Source organism: Chaetura pelagica, unplaced genomic scaffold (genome assembly GCF_000747805.2).
Source record: "Chaetura pelagica isolate M959 unplaced genomic scaffold, ChaPel_1.0 scaffold36, whole genome shotgun sequence".
NCBI lineage: Eukaryota > Metazoa > Chordata > Aves > Apodiformes > Apodidae > Chaetura > Chaetura pelagica.
The window spans coordinates 2,480,742-2,500,116 of NW_009953726.1; positions in this window are offsets into that span (position 1 = coordinate 2,480,742).

Sequence of the window (19,375 nt, forward strand, 5' to 3'; positions counted from 1 at the left end):
CCATGGGGGGAGAGCATCACCCTTTCCTTCAGGGCATCCTCACTCTGTGCCCTGAAGATCCAGAGAAAGTTTGGAAAAAGGCTAGACAGGGAGGAGAAAAATATTTTTTTTTTAAAAAAAGGGTCTTTCAGCCCTAGCAAGGACTGTGGGGAGCAACATCAACTTGATAAATGCTATTCACTGGTAGCTGTAATGATTTGTTTGGGAAACAGATTAATTTGGAGCCAGTCTGATGTAGATCTTTCTTTTCCTCTCTTTTATTGTTACCATTTGGAGCCTTTCACTGTGATCTAAGGGCATGTTGCAGGGCTGAGCTCTGCAATAAGCATGGTAGTCTTGAGTTATTCACTTATCAAGCCAATGGGGAGGATCTTTGTAACAGGAGGCCAAGGGCAATTCCAGTCTCTCTCTGAAAAGCAGCATTTCATTCAGGCATCCTTTGAGGATCAGAGTTTCTTCATCATCTGAAGCTATTGCCCTAATCTAAATTGTTGGTTCAATTACTTTCCATTAATTTAGCACTTGAAGGGATTAGGGCAAAAAAGCTCCAATTTTCCTTCTGACCTCTTAACATCATCAAATGAAAGTTGGGACATCAGCAAAGGAATTTTAAGTCAGTAATTGCTCTGTAGTGACTGGATGTTTGTGAGCCAAACACTGCCCCTGCTCCAATCCTTGCTCCCTGTATGGAGTAGAGTCATCTGCTGTAGTTTCCTGGGGTTGGCTTTACATCAGCCTTGCCAACAGGACAAAACTTGCAAACAAGGTAAGAGAGCAGCAATCCAAATAAAAACCAGAGAGACAAGGCTGCTCTGCTTGAGCCCCAGCAAGTTCTCAAAATAGGCTGTTGCTGAAATCCTGACCTTGTTTGCTCTTGGGCTGCTCAAGCTGCTGCCTACCCTGTAGCCAAGATTAATTAATTCTCATATTGATGTATCAAACAACTGCCATGAAATTCTAAAACAAGCAGAAAGCTGTTGGCATCCTGTCAGACTTGAGGAGGAGACAGGGGACCAAGACACGGGGATTCACAGCACTGTGCACAGAGCTAGTGCAGCTGTGATCTCAGGTTGGGTTGCCTGAAAAGAGGCAGATCTGGGATGCTGTTCTGCTCTGTATCATCCTGGGCAAAAAATAATGGACTGAAATGGTTGCAAGAAGCAGCAAGGCTGGAGGGAGAGCTGGAAGGAGGCATAACCCATGGCAGGAGCTTCTCCTCACCATCCCCTCAAGGGAGAATGTCCCTGGGGTTACCTCGGGCAGCATGTGGCAGTGCTGGGGCACATGGAGTTCGGGTAGATGGCTTGGGCCACAGTGGGTCTGTAACAGGGCTGGAACAGGGACCTGGATCCACAGCAGCATCCTTGGCAGCAGGCTGCACAACAGGCCAACTCCTGTCTGCTCTTGCAGCTCTTTTCTCTGAGGTGCTGGCTTCTTGGGAGGGAACCATCTCTTGCAACACCTCTGCATTTTTTCCTAGCACAACGAGCCCCTGTCAGGAGCTTTCCTTCACTCCAGCACCAAAGTGCAGGGGAACCACAAACAAGAACTGCAGTGTTGAAACACCCTTGTGCTGTCACAAGCCGTCTCAGCTAAAAATAAACTGCCGGGATAGACTGGCAGCCTAAACAAATATCAGACTTTCTTTCACCAAGTGCCATAAAGAAGACACCCATCCAGAGCACTAACTCAGACAGGGCACAAATAGCTTCAAAGAGGGAGATGAGTCTCAATTTTCACACCTCTTTTGAGTGCAAGTCCCCCCATGCCCTCTTCTGCTCCTCTGTCCTAAGTAATATAAAACCACAGAATGGTTTTGGTTGGAAGGGACCTTAAAGATAATCTAGTTCCAACTCCCACTAGACTAGTGGACACCTCCCACTGGACCAGGACGAGCCTGGAGTCTGTGGGATTTCTCCAGAAACTCTTCAATTTTAAGATTTCCCCCCCCACCCCCTTCTTATCACTTTAGGGTATTCCATGTAGCTCCAGGAGGGTAAATCTCCCTGCAGGGACAAGAACAACTCTCATCTTTGCTTTAAGTTGAGTTCAAGAGACCCATGAGCTCTGGTTCTTAGCTCCACTCCATGTTTTGCCACGATATGGATGTTTTGCACAGCTTTACAGGGAGAGGGAGAACCAGCCTTGCGGAAAACCATAGGCAGGCAGACAAAGCCCAGCAACAAAGCTCAGTGAGCTGTTGTGTCTGAGCCTGGACTGTTCGGTCTCTGGCTTTTGCTGGGACTGGCAGCACATGAAAGCCAGGCTGGTCTTCTCATCTGATCTTGCTTTAGTCTTACCAGGTTATCTGAAGCTCAGCTCTCACCCAATGGCCCTTGGGTGAGCTGCACACAGTGAACACAGTGTGGTGTGGCCTGGAGGTGGCTGTGCCAGACTGACCACACCACACAGCCTGGTACCAGGCAGGTTCCCATCAGTTCCTCACCTTTTAAGATGACATGGAGAGATTAACAATGTCCCTGTGAAGATCCTGAGGACACTTTTAAAGCTGCCTGTTGTGATTCAGGCCCAGCCCCACTGCAGTGGGCAGCTCCCCACAAGACCAAGCCAACAGCTCCTACCTTTGGAGGTTATGCTGTGTCTCATGTGTACAAGATTCACAAGATGACAGAGCTGAAGAGGCTGGAAACAGAAAGCTGGATGGTTTTCCCTACTCTCCCTCAAATGCAGAGGTGGGCTGCAGCCTCTCCAGACCTGTCAGCTGCTCCATGAAGCTGCTGCTGCACTCAGGGGGAAGCCAGCTGCCTGCCTTGCTCCTGCTGTCCTACAGAGCTGGACACTGGGATGGGATCCAGAAGGATTTTGGATTTCACCTATTGATGATTGATGGAGCCACCAGCTCTGGCTCCAGCACATCCCCATGAGTGACAGCAGAGACACCCCCAGTCCCCCTCACTGTGCCCAGGTGTCTGTGGCCACGTCACCAAAAGGAGCCATCTCTTTACTACCTGTTTTGTCTGCTTTGTGTCCCAAATAGCCACACTTGGGAGCTCATTGCATGGCCACCAAGCCATGCCCAGGAGGAAACCCCCCACCCTTCAGCCTCCTGCTTTGCCTTTTGGCCTTTAAAAAGACTTGGACCAGGCAAGGGGACAGGATGCTGGCAAGCAGAGATAAGAGCAGGCTGCAGGTGGCAAGGAACAATACTGCTTCCTCTAGCATGCAGCAGGCACGGAGCTGGTGGGGCAGCTCAGGCTGCCTTTCTACACTTCCCAGAAGCAGTCCTGCTCCAGGGAGAGGAGATGCTCAGTCTCCTGACAGTCCTCATGGCAAGCACTGTGGACACCTTGTCCTCAAGGCCTGTGGCAAAACTATGGGCTAGCTTGTAGCTGGTAGGGCTTATGGAAAGATGCAAGAGTAAATAAATGCACACTGGGTCTTCATCTGTCCTCAGGCAGTGTGACTCCTTCAGCACTGCAGAGCAATGGGGGGAGATGCCAAGGTGGGAGATGTCCCTGGCTCAGCCTGGGTGCCCAGTTGTTAGAAAAATTTACACACTGTGCCTAGTTTCAAGTGGGATCAGGTTCTGGAAAGGTTTTGATTCAGAGATGCCAAACCACTTCCAAGTTAAAGCAAATGCATCTGTGCTGGTCCCTTAGCCAAGGGTTAAATTTGTAGTTAAGCTCAGCATGGCACATCACTTGGATGTCACCAAGTGAGGGAAAACTGGAATTTGGTGCACAAATCTCTCTGCTGCAGGGCTTTGGAGATATAGGTGGGATCATTTGCAGCTTTGTCAAAACAGTTAATCACCAGAGTGCCTCTTGGGGCTGCTTGGTGGGAGGCAGCACAGGGCTGGGGAACACAGGGTCAGACCATCTCCAGACACTGCTCCCACCCCAGTCCCAGTTGGAGCAGGCAGAGGCATGAGCTGAGCCAATGTTAATCAAACAAAAAAGGAGTCTTGACTGAGGACAGTGAACAGCAAGTGAGGGAGGCACTTCAGTTCTTTGTAACAAACCATCGCAGCTTCAGCCCCATGGAAAGGTTTGTTCTTGCAGAAATTGCTGGAAGCAAACCCCAAGGCACAGAAATTCACAGGCAGGTCTGACTGTGCCCAGTGTGCTTCGAGTCCCACTTCTTCAATCTATTAGCAGATATATATAATAAGAATTTTTAAATTACCTCCATTCTATCAGAGATTTGGAAGTGAAACCATGCCCAGGCTGGATCAGACCCTGAGAAAGGCAGAGGTTGATGAGGTGCAGGTGCAGGCTCCCACCTCCCTGTGCACGGCTGCTGAGCTGCAGTCAGCCCAAAAGGCAGAGCAGAAGACTATAAAGCCACTGACAGCTGATTATGCCTTTCAATTGCCTTCATTTGCTGATTGCAAGGCAGGGAAGGAGGGAGGCAGACAGTACAATTAAAGCAGCTGAAGGTTGTTGTCAGAGATGCAAAGCAGAGATGCAGTTCCCCAACCTCCCAGCTGGGCTATTATATCCTCAGACCTCTGGGGACAGGCTGAAAGCCACAGTCAAGTCCTTGGTCCTTACTGGATCATAGAATCATAGAATGGTTTGGGTTGGAAGGGACCCTAAAGATCATCCAGTTCCAACCCCCCTGCATGGGCAGGGACACCTCCCACTAGACCAGGCTGCACAAGCTTATCATAGAATCATAGAATCATAGAATCTTAGGGGCTGGAAGGGACCTCGAGAGATCATCTAGTCCAACCCCCCTGCCAGAGCAGGGTCACCTAGAGTACATCACACAGGAACTCATCCAGGTGGGTTTTGAATGTCTCCAGTGAGGGAGACTCCACAACCTCCCTGGGCAGTCTGTTCCAGTGCTCTGTCACTCTTACAGTAAAAAAATTTTTTCGGATATTCACCTTGAACCTCCTATGCTCCAATTTACACCCATTACCCCTTGTCCTATCACTGGTCATCACTGAGAAAAGCCTAACTCCATCTCCCTGACACTCACCCCTTACATATTTGTAAACATTGATGAGGTCACCCCTCAGTCTCCTTTTCTCCAAGCTAAAGAGACCCAGCTCCCTCAGCCTTTCCTCATAAGGGAGATGTTCCACTCCCCTAATCATCTTCGTAGCTCTGCGCTGGACTCTTTCGAGCAGTTCCCTGTCCTTTTTGAACTGAGGGGCCCAGAACTGGACACAATACTCCAGATGTGGCCTCACCAATGCAGAATAGAGGGGGAGGAGAACCTCTCTTGACCTACTAACCACACCCTTTCTAATACACCCCAGGATGCCATTGGCCTTCTTGGCCACAAGGGCACATTGCTGGCTCATGGTCATCCTCCTGTCTACCAGGACCAGGCTGCACAAGCTTCATCCAACCTGCCCTTGAACACCTCCAGGGAGGGGGCATCCACAGCTTCCCTGGGCAACCTGTTCCAGTCTCACCACCTTCACAGTAAAGAGTTTCTTCCTAATGTCTAACTTAAATCTCCCCTCTTCCAGTGTAAAACCATTACCCCTGATCCTATTGCTACAAGCCCTTTTAAAAGCCCTTCCCCAGCTTTCTTGTAGGCCCCTTCAGATACTCTGAGATAACACAGACCAGGGTGTGCCCTTTGCAATTATCCTGGAAGACAAAGCAACAGCTGGAGCTGCAGCCCCTGCCAGGGGATGAGTCTTACCTTGCCAGAAGGGGCCCGTCGCTCACAAAGAGTTAATTCTCACTAACAAGAATTTGGCCCAGTGGATTTCAAGCTGCTGTTCTGAAATCCCATCCCATTGGCTGCAGATGTAGCAGCAGTGCATCAGCACCAGGGGTTGAAGCAGGGTCCTGGCCTGGGGCAAAGCTCCTTCAGCACTGGGGAGAGCAACCAGCAGAGCTCAGCAACCCCCAAATTGCCTACAGAAACACCACAGTCCTGCAAACACTCCTGCGGTTTTGGCATTTTTTCAACCAGCAAACAGCTCAGCCTGAGTTTTCCCTCTTTCCTTGTTATTTTTTTTACTTATTTTTTTTTTCTGCAGAAATGCTTAAACTTCTCCTGAAATGGCCTCTTAAAATTTTCCATTTTAAATACAATCTGGAGGTTAAGGGGGGAAAAAAATAGAGCTGAGTGTAGCCAAGATGGACAATATGGGGTGGCTATAGGATTTATGCTGCATCATTGTTATATTTGGCTTTTCCTAATGTCAATAACTCTTGTACTTTTAAGGCTGCATTAAAAAGATAAAAAAGGAACCAGGCAAGGACAGTTCAGGCCAAACTGTTGAATTGGTCAAATATACAAAGCAGCTGCTTTAAAGTCCAGAATCAATATTTTCACATCACAGAACACAAACCAGAGCAATTGGGGAGGTTTTGACAGGATTTTCTTTGGAAAATTCCTGGCTGGGCTCAGGCAGGTCTGGAGGCTGGGCTGGTCAGGAGTCAAGGCTTCAGGAAGCCCTCACAGGAGCTTTGGGCAGGGAAGCATCCAAGTGTTTTATGGCTCTGCAGCCATATGGCCTGAAGTGGAATTTGCTGGGCTAAAACTGTTTTCCACTGGATCTACTGGGAGCTGTAGCTCTTGCTCTGTAGGATAAATTTGGTCCTGTGATGACTTGTATTTCCTCACATGAAGAAAAAAAACGTTTCCCTGCTGGTTTATGTATCCTAAAATATACCAAGGAGAGGAAAGTCATGCCAGACAATGCAGAGCAGATAGTAACCCCATTGCTTGCACCCCTCATTATCCTCCCAGCTGACAATAAACGGTGCTGCAGGGATGATACGTTGTTACACTGCTGCTCAAGGAGTAAATGATGGGTTTGTGAGCAAAAGCAGCAAGATTAGTTCATCAGCTATAACTGGTTTCTCTTACAAAGGAAAAAAAACTCAAGCCAAGGAGCTTCTATCCACAAAAAGAAAAATTTGTAAAGTAGTTAATGCCAGAAAGTTATTGCTTTTCTGATCAAAGTTCAAGATTAATAGAGAATCTCTCTGTATACAACATGTATATGCACATGAATACCATGTCTCAACCACTCTGTAGCTCCAGGAGACAGGAAGGTGTGGCAGCAGTAAGAAAAGCTGGATTCATCCAGATGGAAGCCAGCACAGTGAACACACAGCTCACTCTTGAGGAGAACAGGGGGGAAAAATCTGAATAAAACCAAGACCAAAAAGAAAACAAGGCCTGAGATGTGAGAGGGATGTTCAGAGCCTTGGTGCCAGGCTGGCTTCACCTCTCCTTGCTCAATATTATCTTATATATTATTCATTATTGCAATGTGAGAAAAAGGCCTTGAAAGTCAAATTGGAGAGAAATCTTAGACCCTGAGAGCAAAGCCCACTTGGCCATGGCTTTCCAGGGGCTGCTGCTGCCTGGATGGCTACTGAGGGAGGGACAGGCTTTCCAGTGGCTTCAAGCATCCTTGCTGGGATGGGAGGACACTGCTAAGTCTGGGACACAAAAAAATCTCTCAAGTCCAGGGCTGAGCACCACGAACTGCTGTGGGAAATCACCATCCCATGAAGATGCCCCAGCAGCTCAGGCTGAGATGATGTGAGACAGGCAGAAACAAACCCCAAATACACCCCCAGCCACTCTCCAATGAGGTCGAGCAGCTCCTCTCCCAAGTACCTCCTATTTATACTCCCTGCACCCCATAATTGCCTCCCTTGGAGCTTTAATCAGCTGCAGCATAAATAGAGGGTGCTGTGAACTGATGCCAGCCTCTCCTTGCTCAGGCTTCCTGATGGAGGGGGGCAAGAGAAGGAGAAAAAGGGGCCGTGTAGGCAACGGGGAGAAGAGTTACAATCCCCCATTGGACCCAGGCCCTGATGGCAGCTCTTGGAGGCTGCAGGAGTGTGACTGCAGCTCTTGAAATGCCCTTGCCATGCTCCTGCAATGTCTGAACCCACTCGCCACCTCCAACTGGCTGGAAACTCCCTATGTGACCTCACCAGGGTTAGGGCCACATCAAAAATTCAGGCACACTCCTGCCAGGATGGCCTGTGAACCAGCTGAGGACCTCCACCCCGAGGAGTGCAGGGATGGGTTGTGCTCCTAAGGACTCCATCCCTCTTGCCCCATAGAGGGGAATAAAATGAGAGAGCAGGCACATCCACATGCACGATGCTTGGGCCTGTTTTGGGGTGGGATGAGCCTCTGGGATGCTCTTCCCTCACACCCCAGCCTGTCTCCATAGCAGAGCTGCTCCAGCCCTTTGGTCATCCTGGTGGCCCTTCTCTGGACCCTTTCCAACAGGTCCATATCTTTCTTGTGCTGAGGGCCCCAGAACTGTACACAGCTCTCCAGGTGGGGTCTGACCAGAGCAGAGCAAAGGGGCAGAATCACATCCCTGGCCCTGCTGGCCACACTTCTTTTGCTGCAGCCCAGGATGCAGTTGCTCTCTGGGCTCCAGCACACACTGGCAGCTCATGTCAAGCTTCTCATCAACTACCACCCCCAAGTCAGGCCAGGATTGATTCTTCAGTCCGAGCTGAGGGGGTGTTGAAGAGGCCAGGCTGGCTCAGTGGGTGCAGAGGGCTGGGAGCTGTGCCAGAGCAGGCATTTCAGTGGAGCTCTGGCTGCTTTGCTGCTCCCCCATGGGCAGCCGGTGCTCACTGCCAGCCCCCCAGCTGCTGGGGCCCAGTGGTGGGTTGCACTAGTAACCTGGATCTGCAAACCAGGGATGGGAAGGAGCAGAGGCAGGTAGCAGCCAGGGACATGCTGGGTCCTACAGCTAAAGTCCACCTGGAACAGGGAGGAAGAGCCCTTAGTCAGCTCTGACACCCGTCTTAGGAAAGCAGTGGGAATGCCAAGCCTGGTCTTGGGAAGGCAGTGGGAATGCCAAGCCTGGTCTCGGGAAGGCAGTGGGAATGCCAAGCCTGGCTGGGGAATAGAGCTGGGACGGAAACCCCAGCAGTTTGCAAACACTGCTCAGAAACACCTGCCAGATCAGGAGATGAACCACAGTGTGCCAGGAAGGGGGAAACGGCAGGGCAAAAAGCTCTGATAAGAAAGGCTTTGTTACCAGAACACATAGTGAGTGATTCAGCAGCAGCTCATCAAGGAAGGAGGGAAGTTCAGCCCCTGCAATGTTGGACCTGCTGTGATGGTGCAACAGCCTCGGACAAAGTGAAGCAGCAGATGCAGTGAGCAGGTGGTTCCCCCATCACCACGTGGTGGGGATCCCCAAGAAACTGGCCTTTGGGCTTCCTGCAGCTGAAAAGATGCCTCCTCCTGTGGGAAACAGGGATCTCTGTCCCACAGGGATGGCAGCAGCACTTGGCACTGGTTGCTGGGCAGGGGGCCAGGACAAACAGCCTGGTTGCACTCCATGTGTGCTGGTAGGCAAACAGTGCTGGCAAGTCACGTTACCTCACTGGGGGATGTTGCAAGAAACACAACCTCCTCCTGGCCCAGCCTAGTGACAGGGGTGAAAAGCCAAGTGGCAACTCCGTGTCTTGACATCCCATCTAATTTTCTCACATGGGGCAGGTCTGCCTTTAGCCCTCATTTCACAGTGCTGGCTGCAATCCTCACCAAGTTCACACCACCCCAGCTCTGGGCTTGGTGGCTGGGCTGGTGCCCAGCATGACTTAAATTTCCTCCCAAATCCCCACAGCAGGGAGGTAGGAGAAGGCTCACCTGCTGTCTTCCCTGGGAAGGCACTGGTGGTGTCATGTAATGCTTCATGTTGAAAAGCTCATGGTGCTTTAAGTCATGGATAGGCTTTCCAGGACCAGGAATACAGGTTTAGAGCACCCCTCTTCAGAAATTCACACCTCTTGAATGAGACCTAGAACTGCAATGGAAGACAGCAAACAGGGGAAAAAAAGGAACCCAAGCCCAGGATCTCCCTAAACCATGACACAAAGTTTATGTCTGAAAATCCAGGCTCTTACCCCATATATAAATCACACACAAGCTTCCTGCTGGCTCTGTCCTCCCGCTCATGGCACAGCTGTCATTTCACAACACCTGCCTGACAAAGAAATCTTCATATTTCCTAACAGGGACAAATGCCAGCTGGGGGCCTCCAATGTGCAGGACCCCCACACCTTCAGCCCTTTTGCTCTTGACTTTCACAGATGGGCCATGGCTTGGAGGAAGGATGGAGGGACAACAAAAAAACAGTGGTGGATAGTGCAGATCCCCACACCACGACATGGTGGAGATTGAGGAGGTTCCCTGGTTGCATAGGTCATGCCACACTCCCTGTGCCAGGAAGAAAGATAATGGCATCACTCTGCTTACACAATGTGGACCCACAGCTGGCACCCTCCTCCCCAGCTGGGCAGAGCTGTGCTTGTTTACATCTGCTCCCAGAGCTGACTGAGCACAGGAGCAGCTTGGCAAGCTGGGGAAATGAACAACAAACAACCCCCACAAAAAAAACCAAAACAAAACACAGGTATAAATAGCGATAAAATCAACTTTTCAGAGATGACATTTCTACTTTCTCCTTGGTACAGCCCTGCTCCTGCCCAAACAGGGGGCAGAAAGGCCACTGGAGGGTCATAGATGACAACAACACAAAAGGAGAGGGAGGAGGATAGACAAGACAATATGAAGGTCGTACAGGTACCAAGAGAGGCATGTCTGCAGGCAAGCATGACTTCACATGGATTTGCAAAGACTTGTCCAGTGATTGACCAACCTGCAAGTGCTGAGGTGCAACTGAACATGACCTGCAAACCAGACTAGTGAGAGATGGAAACTCTGGCAACTGGCTAAGAAGTAGGAGGAAAAAAAAAACCTCAAGCAGAGGATTTTACTTTGCTGGAGAGCACAGTTCATGGGACAAAAATGCACGGCCCTGCTGCTGCCCAACTGTTTGAGCTCCCTCATCAGCAAAAGTCAAGTACCATTTGGGTTATGGTGGCCACCACCAGCAGCAGTTCCTGCAGCTGGCATTGCTTGGTGTTGCTTTGGGGCTGGAGTTCAACACTGATGCTCCAGCCCCACACTTCCCACCCCACCACACCTCCCCAAGCACCCTTTAGTGGCTTTGCCAGGGAAGAGGGAGAGCAATAAGTGGGATGTGGTACAGGTCCCAGAAAGTGCTACCAACCCACGTGAGGAAAATATGAAATGTTTGTCTTGGGCTTCTTGCCAGGGGCACTTGCTGCAAAACTGACTCTACATCGAGATTTTGTGCTCCATCTAGGATGAAATTCTTGACTGTTGGTGGTGAGGAACTGGAATGGGTAGCCCAGAGAGGTTGTTGATGCCCCATCCCTGGAGGTTTTTAAGGCTAGGTTGGATGATCTAGTGGTGAGGTTCCCTGCTCATGGTCAGGGGGTTGGAACTTGATGATCTTTAAGGTCCCTTCCAACCTTAATGATTCTATGACTCTATCTACAGAGCCCCTTGCCCATGGGAAAACAGGCAGTGAAACCACGGGGGCCCTGCCATGAAAGCCAGTATCTCTGCTGGCCCCCCTGGAGCCTTCACCCCCTGGTGAAGAGCTGCTGCCACAGCACCCACCGCCCCAAGACCACCCAGCGCCCGTTGCATCATCCTTGCTCCACCTCCCCGGGGCAGGTCTCCATCAGCCCCAAACCTGGCAGCTTCCCCTGAGGGATCTTCACCCGCTGGTCCCAGCTGGCTGAGAGGAGCTGGGGCGACTCTTGCCCCATGTCCTGGAAAATACCCGACAGTTCAAATAGCTCCCTGGTTCCAGACCATGCCAAGTCCAAGGCCTCTTCCAGCTCCTGGTGAGCAGCACCAGTTCTGGTTGGTTTTTTTTCCCTGAGACACAGAAGGAGCATCCTCCTCCAAGACCTCCATGCCAGCTCCTGCCTGCTTGCAAAGACTTGCCCCGGAAGGATAGGGTTGATGGGTTTTCAAGTGCTTGGAAAGGGGTTTTTTGGGCATAACCATTACAAGCAAGACACTTACTCAGATTCCTGGGAAACCAGGTATGAAGGCAGAAATGGAGCAATTAGCCTCTGGGGAAAGGATGGAGAGGTGAAGGTTTAAGGGCAGGGCAGTTGTGTCTCAACACAGTGCAGCACAGGTGCTGCTGGGAATGCCTCAGTCATTCTGTGAGAGTAATTCTCGTCCAAAAAAGTAGCTGGAGAGCACCTGAAGATGCTGCATCCACTTCTCCACAGAGAAGTGCCTTTCTCCTGGGCTGGAAAGCATTGCAAAGCTCTCAGTTCTCCTGGCCACCTGCAGTGGGGTGGCCTGGTGCTCTGTCACCAGCCAGACACAGCAGAGTCTTAAGAGCAGATGCAAACCCTCGTCATATAATGTCATCAGGAGCTCTTGGCAGAGGGAGTCCCATGAAGTTGTGTGGCAACAAGGCTGGTACCAGAGCCAGCTGAGGACCCTGGAACACCCAGCTGCATCTCAGGGGGTGCAGAGGGAGGCAGCAAAGCCATCCCTGGGCATCGCTGTATCACACCCACAATTTTTTCAGGCCTCCCTCTGTTGGCTTTTCTATTTTTGACCTTCTGCCTAATCCCGTAAGCTGCTTTCCAAAGGAGCTACAGCATTTGCAGCTTTCATTGACTGCCCCCAAAAACGAGAGTGAGGATTGGCAGGAGGGAGATGCCAGAGCTGCACTGGCTTCAATGTGGTTTGCTCACCTGAATGGTCCCCGGGCCACACAAATAACACCAGGCAGGCATCTGGACAAGCAAAGGGCAAGCAGAGCCTGGCTGGCATCTGCCACCACTTACTTTGCTGGTGACTAAGAAGCAAAAGGTCTGATAAAGAGAGCTCTTAGTTGACAACTCTCACCACACAGCAGAGGCTGAAGCAGAAAGCCAAATCACTCTCCGCGCCACAATAAGCAGCGGGTGTTGGGTTTTAAAGAGCATCTCACCATGACCTTGATGGCCCATTTTATGCTTGGTAGCATGGAAAGGAGCCCAAAGGTGAAAAGGCTTAATTAGTAATACTTCAAGCTGATTACTATGGCCCATATATAGGATGACCTGCATCTACTATCACTTAGCATGGTAATAACTAAGTGCAGCATGTGGTTTAAATATCTCCCTAATGCTAAAGCTAAATGCATCTATAGCCCTAACCCTCTAATTGACTGATTCTAAATATGATAGATTAGCTTTCTATCTCATTATATGTATCTAATCAGGGGATGAGGGTGTGTATAGGCTTGGACACATGGTTTTTCATTTCCACTGCCCTACAACAGCAATTGAAAGAAAGTCACTTGTCTGCTTGGGTTTGTTGCAGGCTTATCTTGCACCCTATCCCAGAATGCTGCAGAATTCACTTTGTGATGGCAACAAAAGTCAGCTGCAGCATCCTGCTTCTGTGTGGACACCAAGATTTAGAAACATGGGTGTTGCCTGTATGATCTTTGCCTGATGACCCTGAACTGGCGTGGGGCTCTTGCTGCTCGTGGACATTGCCCTGTGGATGGGTCCTGGGCAGCAGTGCCTGGCAGGACAGGCTGGGAACAGGGGAAGGTCTTGGCACCAACAACAGCTCAGGGTTTTATTGCCAGGCCTCAATGAGGACATTCATTTAGATACTGTCTAAAAGAAGTTTCCTGATTCCAGCAACCAGCTGCACAGGGTAACTCTTCTTGCAGTCACCATGCCCAGCTGCACACCAGGCAGCCTCCACTCCCCTGGGAGCTGCCCACTATGGCCCCAGCCTGAGGACACAGGTGGGTGGAGGACTAAGGCAAAGTCCCTAAGTGACCTCATGTGCATCTTCCAGCCCAGCTTGAGCACTAATAAGCTTGCTGCATTTAAGCTTTCACTCCCAGTCTGGATAGCTCGAGGCACCTCCTTCCTCATGCCTTGTCTCTGCCTAGGAACCAGGCTCCAAAGCAGGATGCCATGGGTCAGCTGCCTGGTGTTGAACTCTGGTGCTGGGGGCTCCTAAGCCATTTGTTAGTGCTCAGAAGTCCCTGTGAGGCACTCATGCTCCACCAAAACTGAGAAACACCTACATGAGGCCACTCCAGAATTTGGCCACCATTGCCAGTACCCCTGGAGACCTCCCTTCAGCCCAGGAGACATGTCCCTTCCTGCTGGGAGGTGAGAGCATTTGTCTGACCCTCCCAGTCCCTCTGCCTGGGCCCAGCTGAAATGGGATAAAAGAGAAGGGTGCTGGTTCCTTGCCCAAGAGGAACAGAGGACCACCCCAGCCTAACAACCCTCCATTGTTGGCATGGCCATGGGTGCTTTGCTTCCTCCGTTTAATCCAATATAGAGACTGTGGAGCCAAAACGAAGGCCCAGATACCTTTATGGTCATGTTGGCTGGTCCAGACCCAGCACCAATAGGTCTATATGCAGACAGAGCAATTCACAAGGAGGTGAACCATGTTATACCTGGCATTTTCCACTCAAGTGTCCCAGGCACTGACTTGCTGCTTGGAGATTTTCCACCTCAGACAAATTAGAGAACTCTACCAAAATAGCTGAGAGATAAGCCCTGGCTTGGGTTACAACATCTTCACCAGATCAGCACCAGCAGAGCTCCCCTCTGCCTGCAAGAGGGAAATGCTGCCATGGGCAGAAGACTTGGGGAACTGCTGCAGCATGTGGAAAATTAAAGAAGTCAGGGTAATAGATTAGACAAGGCATCCCAAGCTGGCAGGGGAAATTCTTGCTCATTAGAAGAAAAAAAACAAAAGACAGCCTACAATTGCCAGGGTGTAATTTAGACCCAGGCTCTATGTGGCAGTTTTCATGGGTTAAAATTGAGTTTTAAACTACTGAGATTAGAAAGGGAACATTGTCCAGTGACATTTGGCTCACTTGACCAGTTGCCTTCGGCAGTTAGAGGCAGGTTTTCTCCACTGTCCAGGGAAGTGGCAGAAGCACAGAGCTGAACAAAACCACCACCCTGTCTTCCCCTTGGAGAAAGGGTTGGCAAGGAGTGAGAATAAAGGGCCTGAGAAGTCGCAAACAGAAAGGTTGCCCCAAGGAGAGCAGCATGTTCAGATACGTCCATCAGATAACAATACTCAAGCTCAAGCCCCAGAGTGTGTTCACAGAGCTTAAAAATTACAGTGACTCAGCTCTAGGTGAAACACCCGTAACACTGTCGTCCTGCCTCAAGTCAGAAGGTTTGAGCTACCCATGGTCTAGCCTTCACTCCATGTCTGGGAGCCACCAGCATTCCCAAAGATAGAGAAGACATTGGACAGAGTCTTGTTGGCATTTACTAACTCAACGACCCCATTCTTTGGGGTGAACACGACACTACGTCTTCAGAAGAAATCTGTGGTTAGCACCAAACTCTAGGTTCTAACACTTTTTCTTCTAGACTCAGTATTTGGGAAAAGAACAAAAGACTTTTGTTGCAGAAGGTACCACTGGGCAGCAGACAGGCCTGCAATGATTAGGAGGGGTGGAAGTGCTTCCTGTCTGAGTTTACAGGCAGATAAGATGGAGATACATAAAACTGCCCCTAACTCCCCATCCAACCTTGGCTAGCCCCAAAAATGGCTTTATTCACAACTCTTAGAATCATATAATCATAGAATCATCAAGGTTGGAAAAGACCTTCAAGATCATCTAAGTCCAACCATCCACCCTACAACCCCTAACCACTAAGCCATCTTATGAAACATCATGTCTACTCCTTTTTTAAACACCTCCTGGGCAGGCTGTTCCAATGCCTCACCACTCTTTCTGGGAAGAAGTTCTTTTTCTAATATTCAGCCTGAACAACCCTTGCACAACTTGACCCAAATTTCCTCTTGTCCTATTGCTGGTCACCAGGGAGAAGAGGCCAACACAAGCCTCACCACAACCCCCTTTCAAGTAGTTGTAGAGAACTATGAGGTCTCCCCTCAGCCTCCTCTTCTCCAGGCTGAACAGCCCCAGCTCCCTCAGCTTCTCCTTATAAGGCCAGTTCTCAAGACCCTTAATCAGCTTAATCACCCTCACCAGCATCTCAGTGTCCTTCTTAGACTCTTGCAATGTTCTTCTATCTTGGCACACATGGTGGCTACAGTGGTGGTATTGTTGCTGTTGTTGCAGTTGTTTGAAGATGTTGAGATCTTGTTCTGGGAACCAGGTGAGATGAAGGTGAAACAGATTTCATTCAAGATGAAACAGTTTTAGTTCTCACTGGTGTTGAAAAAAATGAAGCTCTGCCCCCAGTCCATGTTAAATGTTTGGAAAGGAGAAACCAGGCAATTAATAAGTCACTCATGTGAAGGAGTGGGGAAGGAAGCACTGGAACAACTAAGTCACTGGCTTTGAGCAATCCTGAACTCACTGCTAAAATCTCTCATCTCCACTTTTATAAGACCTGTTCCCAACAACAGAGCTGGAGCAGAAGAGCTGACACCACAGGCAAGTTAAAACGGTTTCAGGGTTAAAACCTTCACCCTGACACCCACGCAGCAAAGCCTCTGCCCCTCTCTGACCCAAGCTCATTTCAAGCTTCCTTCATGGGATAAAAACGTTGGGGGATGCTCCTCAGCAATTCTGCCCAGCAGCCTTTTGCCACAACAGCTTCTAACTCCCACCATCCCCCAGACCTGTGGTCTCCAAGTCTCCTTGATCCAACTGTTCCCATCAGGGCAAAGGCACCCACCTGCCTTCCCCAGTGCCGAGAGGCAGAGATGAAAGGTCAACTTCCTCACATGTCTTCACTAGTTGCCTACGAGTGTCCTTGGGCATTTCTGTAATATACTCCGCCCTTTTGGTCACAGCCCAGAGTTATGACCCCATTTCTTGGAGGACACCCTCCTGTCCCTTCTCTTTCCTAGCTCCTAAGACAAGAAGTGAGAGAGGAAACAACCTTATCTCACAGCTTCATCATATATGGACACCACCAGGACACTTGGCTATAACAGAGTCCCCACCACCTCATTCAGGACCAGAAGATGCCTAGGTAGACAACTGCCAACACAGCATATTGTTCTCCCATACTTTTTATGCTCCTGCTGTTCCTACAGGCTTGGCTCCACCAGCAGGACACTTCCAGATGGCCCAAGGGGTGACACAAAGTGCTGTGCCCAGGGGAAGGCAGGAGGGGCAGCAGGATGGGTGGGGAACAGCAGCATGGGCTGCAGAAGGCAAAAGGTGACAGGCTTGTGCAAGGCCTGATGCACAAGTTGAGAAATGCTGCTAGACAAGCCCTCTGCACAGAGAGTGTACAGCATGTACACACCTTCCCCAGCCTTCCTCTCCTCTTCCTTCACTCCTGTATCCTCTTGTCCTCTTACATGGGTTTTGAGGCAGGGGGGCAATGGATCACACTGTGGCAACTACACATAAAGAATAGGAAGAGGTGGAAAAACACATAAAATCCATGCCCTCTGTCCTTACAGTTCTATTGCCTATCTCTTGGGATCTCTTGGGCTTGGCATTCTCCTCCAAGCTCCAATTCCTGGCTTCTCATGCACTCAAGGACCCCAGCTTTCATTCTAAGAAAATTATAATCAACAACATTCCGGCTACTATTGATGTGGAGAACTGCAAGCCAGAATCTGAAATATTCACAATCACAGATGTAAAAAAACCCCCAACAGTCATGATTTTGGAAAGCTCTTGATTTGTGAGTGAGCCATGACTTTCAGACAACTTGACTCATCATTCCTGAGTGCTTCGGTTTGGCAGCCCCGTATAGATTTAGTAATACAAACCCCGACTTGCAGCTTCCTAATGGCAAGATAAGACAGATTTTCATCTCAACACGTCATTTCCAAGTATCAGGAATTTTACTTTACAGCAAGAGTTGTAAAAGCTGTGAAATGATCTCTGGAGGAGGAGCAGAAACCTCCTGACTACCCACTTGGCCAGCTGAACAAACCAACAGAGAGCAGGAAGCAGCAAACGGCTCTTTGCTTTCTGGCCACAGGACAGGGCAGATGATCCCAGACACATTTTCATTTCTCCTGGCTCTGGGCATTGCTAATCAAGTCCTCATACCACAGGAGCCTCTCTCATAACCAACCAGAGAAGCAGCAGCTTCTGCAGGAGGAGCACACAGCTTCAAGGGAAAATACTGTTGCAAACCATTTAGGACTTCACAAGGAGTAAGGAACCTGTGCCAGTCTTTGGGAATACATTCAAAGCCTCTTCATCCACCAGTTAGAACTGCATTTTTTACATTAAAATCCCTCAGGCATTTGGAGTCTGTGAGATTTTTTTCCATTGTCTATCAAGCAGTGCTATTAAAAACAATGTCTCTGGCAGCACAGCCAGCCCGAGTAGATGTGAGATGATTTTCATCTATTCATTCTAAACCATCTGCTTCTTAGCCTCAACTTTCAAAGGCCTTGAATGAGATGTAGGCCACTGAATTTTATAGCTAAATTTCATGAACCTCTTTGAAAATGAAAGGATTGCACAGAACACAAATTTAGAGACATCAAAGGGACCTTCCCTTTTCATGCAAGCACTAAAAGCAGTGCAAAGGGAACTAATTATAATTTGCTCTATTGCCAGTTTTCACACTGGAGCAAATACAAGCATTTTATGCTTGAGACCATACAAACCTGTGGCTGCCAGCTTAATATCCTCCTAAAGCCAGGACCAAATTAATAGACTAAAACCATCTTACATCCACTCAGGCAAGCAATGAAGCCAGAAGAGCTGGCAGGCTAGCTGGTGGAAAAACTCTTTGCTTGCATCCTTGTTTTTTGTTTGTTTGTTAAAAAACATAAATCAATATTTCTTTACATAGCCAATTACACAGTGCAAACACTAATTCAGCTTTTTCAAAAACAAAGCTGTTCCACAGATCCTTTTAAGATAACTGATTGATCTTCATTCATGCCCCTGACACGATCAAAATGGCAGCTCAGCAGAAAGTATGGGAGAGTTCAGGGATCCTGGCCAAACGTGGTTGACTCAAGATCTGCTGACTCAAGTGGCTGAAATCATTATGTAGACATGTGAGTTTCAGGCAGGCAATGGACGGGAAAAGCTGCCCTAAATTATGAAGCAAGATCCAGGTGAAATTATGAAAATTAAGGAAATTACTTTATAGCTTCTCATCCAAACATGGATCTGCACAGGTGCCTTGCAGGGCAATGAGGTGGAGTGACACCCTTGAGGGTGATGGCAGGGTGGAGTGATCCTGATGCCACCTGAAATCAATGAAAAAGGAAGCTGGGGAAGAATCTCCTTTTGATATTTGATCTCTGCCCCATTAAGCCAACAAGCTCTAGGCAGGCACTGGCTGGCCAGGGCAGTAGCTTTTTCTGCTCCCCAGCGTGAACTTAGACACATTTTTCCAGAGATCAACAAGCTTTCAGGTTTACAAAGCACAAGAATCCTAGCAGAGAACCCACAGAGGTGTCTTAGTTTCCATTCCCCAAGCCTTCAGGACACAGATTGGTGGCTCTTGCTCCAATAAAGGTCTCCCAGCGTGACTACTGCACGTCATTCAGAGTCAGCAGTGTAAGTAAAGCTGCTTGAATCCTGAGGCCCTGGAGATGGAATCATATTTTGGTGCTGAATACAACACTACGGCACTAGCTTCTTCAG